General features: G+C 43.0%; 1 long non-coding RNA gene across 1 annotated transcript; it reads right to left on the bottom strand.

Moving 5' to 3' along the window:
- Window positions 1-1,388: 1,388 nt before the first annotated feature.
- LOC121670516 lies at window positions 1,389-7,730 on the bottom strand. Its single transcript, XR_006018156.1, has 2 exons — window positions 7,701-7,730; window positions 1,389-1,527 (listed from the first exon to the last, which is right to left on the bottom strand). It is a non-coding gene; the product is annotated as an uncharacterized LOC121670516 (long non-coding RNA).

Here is a 7,730-nt window from a genome sequence, read left to right as displayed (position 1 = left end):
TGGGAAGAAAAGGGTTTTGCTATACAGCAAAGCAAAGATGCACTTCAACATTTCCACTATTCTTACCAAAAGGGGAAGAGAAGGAAAAACTCTATTTACAGTGAAAGCAGTTCCTTGTTAACACAAGATTTCCCCTATTTTTCTAATGGCCAAGTCATTTAAATGCCATCACTAGTCCCACATTATTTTAAAAACCTCTTATATGCTACTGCATGTCAAACGTTACGCTGCCATGCCACTGAATGATAGCTGAGATACATGGGCTCCCATGAAGTGAATGAACAGTTTGTAAAGCACTTCCTAATTGTTCAGCAAGGAGGAGCAGTCAGAAGCTGGGACCAGTAGTATCTCTACCTGTAACTATGCCCGCTCAACACCACTTCTTAAAAGGCTACTATTTTCATTTGCTTACATTTTTCCAAAGTGTGTGCCCAGAAATTTTTCATGCTGAGTGTTTGTCTCAGACTGGTTTTTAAAGAAAAATCATCAGATTCAGCTCAAACAGTTCAGCTACTACCAAGAATAAGATCTAAAGAAAAAATGTTGTGCATAATATGAAAAAAACCCCCAAAACAACTGTCAGCCTTTCTGTTCTACTCTAATCCTTTAAAAAGTCACAGTAAACACAGATCCAGTAGAGGCTAATTCACAACTAAATCTCCAGAGATGCCAAAAGAATGAGTACTCTTGATTTCCACATGTAACATAGCTGCACATACACTGCCTTACAAACACCTCAAGGGCTGCAGAAGACAGTTCCTTTTAATAATCTTTTGTCAGTTTGGCTGAATATTGAACGTGAACAATAGAAACTGTATTTCTATGACAAGTCTTCAGGAATAAGAAAGAAATATCAAATTCAATAACATAAGTAAAAATGGTCAAACCAAAGGAACAGGAGAAGTAACTGAAGAGAAATACTGGCAAGTTGTCAGAAGACCAGGACTGACATCTGGAAGTAGAAATAAGGTCAGAAACAACTTGGCTGAGAAGAAACATTGCAGTGAAGAGCTGGGAAATTGCCAAGAATGGGCAGACCAAAGAGGTGGGACGAGCAGCATAAAGAGAAAAACCAAGGGGAGAAATCTAAACTGGTGCAAGGAGACTGGGAACCATCTCTGGGAAGGGGAGAGGTGCTGGACACAGATTTCAAGGGAGAACCAGCCAGCTTCTGCAGAAAGAATAAAGTACCAACTAACTTGGGTGTCCAACTCAAGACACTCACAATTCAACTTTGCAAGTATACAGCCTTTTACATAATATATGCAGTAATAGATGGCAGGGCTTAGCCTTTTCTATGAAACTGAAACCAGATCTTAAATCAGGCACACAAAAACTGAGAAATATTGTACTGACCAAAGGCAAAAGGAAAATTTTCAAAGACTTGCCTTGCACCACACAGAAACTCTGGGGAGTGGTAGGGTTGTGTCACAGGCCTCTGGAAGGATGCAGCTCTCAATTAAAAAAACAACTTTGTCCTCCTCTTCCTTTAATCTCCTGCTTTGATCGCTGTACAACTTCCAATTTCTGCAACAAATAAAGCTGTTACACTCACTCATGGTCCTTACTGAACAGTTCATCCCCAGATGAGACCCCTCCTGTGCGCTAAATAACGAGAAAAGTAGATCATCTAACTAAAGATTTAGCATAATTGGAATCCATGAGGCCGAACTGTGGTTACATGGATTGCTCTTTTAAGAGAGCTATTTTGACAGCAGTGTAGGTCATTTGCCGTTTAAAAAGCTGTATTCATACCTATAACTGTCATGGTTATGTGGAGCAGCACTGCTTTCCATTCGGCAGGGAACCAGTTCCAAACACCTCTCCCAGTCTCAGAAATAATGATGGATGGTCCACCCACACTTCCCGAGCAGATGTTATGAGATCACTAGAAAACCTCGAGGACCATGTTCATCCTCCATGTTCGTAGAAATATGCGACCGGACAACAAAGCAAGTTCCCGAGTCTACAGGGAGTTAAGTGTCACAGGCCAAAAGTTTCCAGCTTCCAGCTGTGACACCAACTTTTAAACATAGATATATATACAAGACTTTTCTACTGACATTATCATCTACTGGTACTATGTTAATTGCTGCTGTAACTGTCTGTGTGATACCATATAATTTTGAACTTTAAAAAGTGACCCATAAAACCTGGAAGGGGTAAGACAGCCATGAGATAATTCTCTTATGCAGATAACGTCTGTTCTCAAAAATGGAAATGCTGAGAAATGCTCTACAGACTTCTGGACCTGGACAGGAAGACTTATCCCAGATTTTACATTTTATGTGTAGCGTCTTCCACAAGACAATACCTGAGAACCCTTTTTAAAAGAAATTGCACAATGTTCAATAAGTTTTAATATTTACAGAACTGTTATTGAATTAACAATGCACTAGCACTTAGCACTTTATGGTAAAAAATTTAACATAAAAACGGCACAAAGAGCTTAGCAAGTAGCTCTGGTGACCGAAGATATTACCACAGTGCTGTTCAAGTTTATGACCTCCCAAGCAAAGTCAATGGACCAAATCAAGTGAACACTCTTCAGAAATGTCAAGCCAACAGTTTAAATTAAGCCACTGAACTTTGCACTGAAGTTGCTGAAGCATAGGGACACATTTCATTCCACCTGCCCTGCTGTGGGAGGCAGTAGTTTCCAGCCTAAAGAATGTAAAAAGTAGCTACGGGATTGAAAGAATTGTTAGGGGCAAGACAAAATGTAGGTGGGTAATGGAAAAAAACTAAAAAAAATTAAATCTTTAGAGATTTTTAGAGATCAATACCTACTATATTCAGCACAACACAAAAAATACCCCCGACATGTTGGTTTTTGAAAAAGCACTGTGAAAAATTAGAGGCTTAGCAAACTATGAAAAATGATTCCCTTAACACTGGTCGTCACAGAGAAAATGTAGAAAAAGATCTGGAAAAAGAACAGAAGAGACTCCAAGCAGGCCAAATATTTTTAAAATTCTTGATACAAAGCCATTTCATTCTGAAGTCTTATTATAACTCTTAAAGACTGAACAACTGTTTAAAAATTCTTCTTAAGTCTGAATCCAAGCCTCAGACTGCCAAGGGTTAAGACCTAAAGCAAACACAAACCACAATTATAGAAAGGTCCAATGCCTAACCTTAGCAGTAAACCCAGCACTGCATTTCAACACAATAGATTTAACAAGAGAGAATCAGTGGAAGAACAAATTCTCAGCAAATCTCTCTGCCTCCACTGCTAGCTGTAATTTCCACCTTAGAGACTTGATCCACTCATGGCAAAGAGAAATTCCAGGCATCAAACTCTTTCTAATCACATTTCATTTTGCTGGAAGGAAATTAGAGAAAACTCAGGGATACAACAGGGTAAAGCCAGGTAAAGCAGTTTTTCATGCATAGAGTTAATCTGGACTTCCTAGCCTCGTGTAAAAGGAGGGAACCAAGCATGTGCAGAGGCATTCCCAAGGAACTGATTACAGCTGCAGGATGCTGCACAGTTTGCAACACCGCAGTAAGGGTACCTTAGGTATAAACTGCCCCAAGGAATTGAAGTGTGCTGTTTCCAAAGATTTGCAACATCGGTACATATATGCTTCCTATAATTAGTCATATGGTGGGAAGAAAAATTATTCTTCTAAAAGTTCAGATGCATGGTAAAACATATTACTTTGTTAAGGAAGACTAAAATACCCATGCTTGTGAGAGCTGATGACCCCAACAGCTCTAAAACCTCTTACCTAGCAATGGGAGTTAGCAGCATGCAAACCTTGTACCAAGCCTTAGTCTGCAGGTTCTCACTCAGAGTGACACAGCCCCATTTGCTTCCCATATGCTCAGATTCACGATGCATCTGCCAGGGAAGTCCAGCTGTAAAGCCCAGCCCCAGCTTCTGCATCCTCCCCAAGCCCACTCCAGCTAGAGCTACAGGTTCGCAATACTTCCAGATTTTTTTCAGAAATTACAACTCCAAAGTGCTCCACTGGCAAATGCTACGTAACATTGATGAGAAGCATACTGGATGAAGTTTTCTATCACTATGTCCTGTATCTCTTTCTATCCTCCTTCCTGTACTCTCTTACCCTCTACACTCATTTCCCTTCACATCCTTCCTCTACATCCTCACTCCTTTTCTCCTATGCTATGCCCTTTCACCTCAGTCAGTTACCTCCTTCACAAGATCTGTTCTGTCTGCAACAAACTGGAAGAACACAGCTGTATTTAGAGAGAAGCGACTCACCCACAACAGGCTTCTCTGTGAGCACACCACAGTAACAGATGCACAAACAAGATGCAAGATGCAGGCATCCATGAGATATACAAGCATATCAAAGGGCTCATACTTGCATGAGTGGGGCAGGTCTAAACGTTAACAGCTCAAGAATGTCAATGTCTTTTTGAAAATATCTTGCTGGTTTCATATAAGGTCTAAGCAGCATCTCACTGCTGTACATAATAAGTACTTTTAGTGAACACTGATGCACATTCACAAACCTCTGTTGCAGAGAAATCCTTGGTCACATACTACAAGCTGGGCAGAAAGTCTCCTTCACCTAAGGTCAAGACCTCAACTTGCCTGGAAATTAGGGGAAAAATCACGTTACTCTCTTATATATCATCAAGACAGTTTTAGCTAAGTCAGGATGTAGCTTGGTACTTCAATTTCCCAATTCACTATTTATTGCATATTTGGTAAAATTATCATAAATTCAATAATTTCACACTCAGTAGAAGTTCAGAAATAGCCTTCTTGCTGAGTGAATATACTTTACTGAAGGCTTCAATTGCTGTTTTCAGGAAGTGCTAACATATTTCTGTAGTACTGGCACCTGCCTTTCCTCTGCAAGACAGAGAAGTGGGTGGATCAATGGGCTGACAGAAGCACAATGTCCACCTGTGTTGACTCATGAAACATCATTAACCCCAGTTTCTGGTAAAACAGAGCAGTAACTGCCAGGAAAGCCTGGAGTGTTTGCCTTCCATTTTCTCCTGTACACCTCCCTTACCATGTACCTCATAAACCACAAACACTGGCTATGACCCTACCACTCCCCTGTGCCGTCAAGACACATGCCCTATTCTCAGTCACGTCCTTAATTTACAATGCTCCTGTTATTTTCTGTACTTCATTTGATCTGCTCCTCATTCTCGACCTGCTTTGTCTTGGTTGTTCCTTGGTTTTGCCTCACATGCCACCAGTCTGTGGTGACGCTTCCTTCACAATAAGCAAAGCTCTACAGAGAACAGAACATGGGAAGCAAAGAAGGAGGGCAGTGGTAGCAGGAACTGCCTGTGAAGCAGAAAAGGGAAATGCCTCCTTCTATCTGAGAGCCAGAAGAATCAACTTCATCTGTAGCAAAGAGATTATCATATTAGATAAAGCAGCAATAGGTGTGATTTAAACACATTCGAGGCTATGCCTCTCTGTCCAACAGATGTGAATGAAGCATACACACCCTAAAGCTTTCTTCTTCCAAGGTCAACACTTTCCAACAGTGTTTCTGCAAAGGATGTCTGTTTGAGATTTAGGTAGATAATCCAACAATGGAGAGGAAATTCAGTTTGTCAGACAAGAAACAGGAAGGGAAGTGGCAAGCAGAAGCAAAGAGCGCATAAGACTGAGCTCTGAGCTGTGGTGCCTGTGTTATTTGATCTCCCACCTCCAAAGAAAACAGGTAGAGGTTTCAAACTTCATCTCCAAGCAAGGCAAATTCTCTTCATATCCAGTCAAGAAATGGAGAAGTTTTTCCAACAAAGACATCTACAAATGGGGTCCAAGAGATATCGTTATACTCTAATGGTGTATCTTACACACTAGCAATTGAGCAATTAAAATTTGCTGTAGCAGAGCACAGCCCAGAAACCTGAATTAAATCTTAACAAGGAAACAAGAACTGAAAGGGGATCCTTGACCTTCTCATTTTCCTTTCTAATTCTAGTAAAATAATACAGAGACTGAGGAACCAGAACATACAGGAAACAAAGCAGTCATTTCTCCTAGCAGTCAATTCACTCCACAGGGAGAACTTCCATTTAATACAGCATCTGTACAATCAGACTGGACGTGAACAGGTCTAAGAGATGACTAATGACATCCAACCCTCAATATATCTGAGACCTTAAGACTGAAAATTCTGCTACCTGAGAAGGGGTACAGCCTTCAGTCTCAGCTGACAGCTAGTGAGACAGATATAAGCAAGTTTCTGCAGAGGTGTCATCATTGTCTTCAGTAAGGGAGCCAAACACCCTCTGAAGATGACATGGCTCTTTTGCCACACTTTGGCAGGGTTCTTTCTTTTTCATGGCTCCCTGCAAGCTACCACCCACTACAGATTAAGTTAAAATTAGCTTATTAAAAATAAATTAAATCATAGGCAAAGTTGTCATGTATCTAGCAAAATGCAGACAGCCTAGATACAGATACTTGAAAACAGCCCTGAAATCATATTTTTCTATCAACTTAGTACTGCAGCAGGGAACAGTGAGTAAAAGAGGTCACATCCACCTCAAACTTTGAAAGTGCCAGAACTTCTAAATTTAAGAACACTGAATGTCAAGTTCCTGCCAAAAATACATATGCCCCCCCCCCGCCTGCCATTTGCTCCCACCTAACATTTGCATAGAGAGTCACAGAGACTTGTGAAAAAACTGGCAAGATATTGCATTCTCTGAGTTCCTAGAAGCAAGGCAGCCCACTGAATTAAGATCTTCAGAAGCAGGAAGAAAAACTTAAGCTTTTAATTAAGAGCTTTTGTGAAAAGCATCAGCACACAGTTGTTCTGCAGTGGGAAACTGCAAAGTAATCTTTTTTTCAGCACAACAGGGTTTTTTAGAGTTTGAGGGCAAAGATGAGTTTCTGCCTCTGTTGCTTAAGAAGTAACCCAGCAAGACCTTCCCAGCTGGGTCTCTGCTGCCGGCCTAGACAAGCTCAACACCAGAGGCTTTCTGCAGAAGGATGATATCGGCCTGGGGATGGAGAGCTTCCGTCAACACCGTGCTGGACCACCCAGGCAAAAGCCCCTCTAGTGTCTCTGCAGTCCACGCTGGGCTCTGATCAGCATATATTGACTTTGTTCATGGTACGGGGGGAATGTACGCCACTGAGATAAAGCTTCAAGTTCATTCTTAACGCTGCTCCGCCAAACCCACATAAGACGGATGAGGGTGCATCCGTACTGCAAAGGCATTTCTACCATATTTCACAACCATATTCCAGCTCAATAAAGGGGCAAAAATCTGAAATATGCACCAAACCAAACACACCATCTGCTTCCTTTTAAGGCTTCTCAACATGGGAAAGGAATCATGAAACCCGGCCTGTAATAAATTAGGGAGGTTAAACATCATCCCTGTATTCGATGTCTGGCTCCCGCGTCCCCCCTCGGACGCGGCTGTTTACGCGCTGTACCATCCACACACGCTGTTCACACGCACCGCCGCAGCCCGGCACGGCTCGGGACGAGCCGCAGTGAGCGCCGAGCGCGCACCGACAGAGCCGGCAGCGCTGCCCGTGACAGCGCCGGGGCCGAACCCCGGCGGGCAGGGCCTCCCCAAGATGGGGGCTCGGCCGTGCCCGCCCGGCGCGGAGCCGCCTCCCGCCGCAGCCGCACGACCCTGCCGCGCTCGGCGACCGCCCCCGCCCGGCCCCGCACCTTCTCCCCGCTGCCCCCCGCTCCGCGGCCGCCCGGCCGGACCCCATCGCTCACCTCCGCAGCCGCGGCTCGGGGGGCCGGGCC

Source organism: Corvus kubaryi, unplaced genomic scaffold (assembly GCF_017639235.1).
Source record: "Corvus kubaryi isolate FWS band 111438036 unplaced genomic scaffold, C.kubaryi_AGA036_p1.0 133, whole genome shotgun sequence".
Taxonomy (NCBI): Eukaryota; Metazoa; Chordata; class Aves; order Passeriformes; family Corvidae; genus Corvus; species Corvus kubaryi.
Note: the sequence above shows the minus strand (reverse complement) of the source record. Positions and strands in the feature narration are given on the sequence as shown.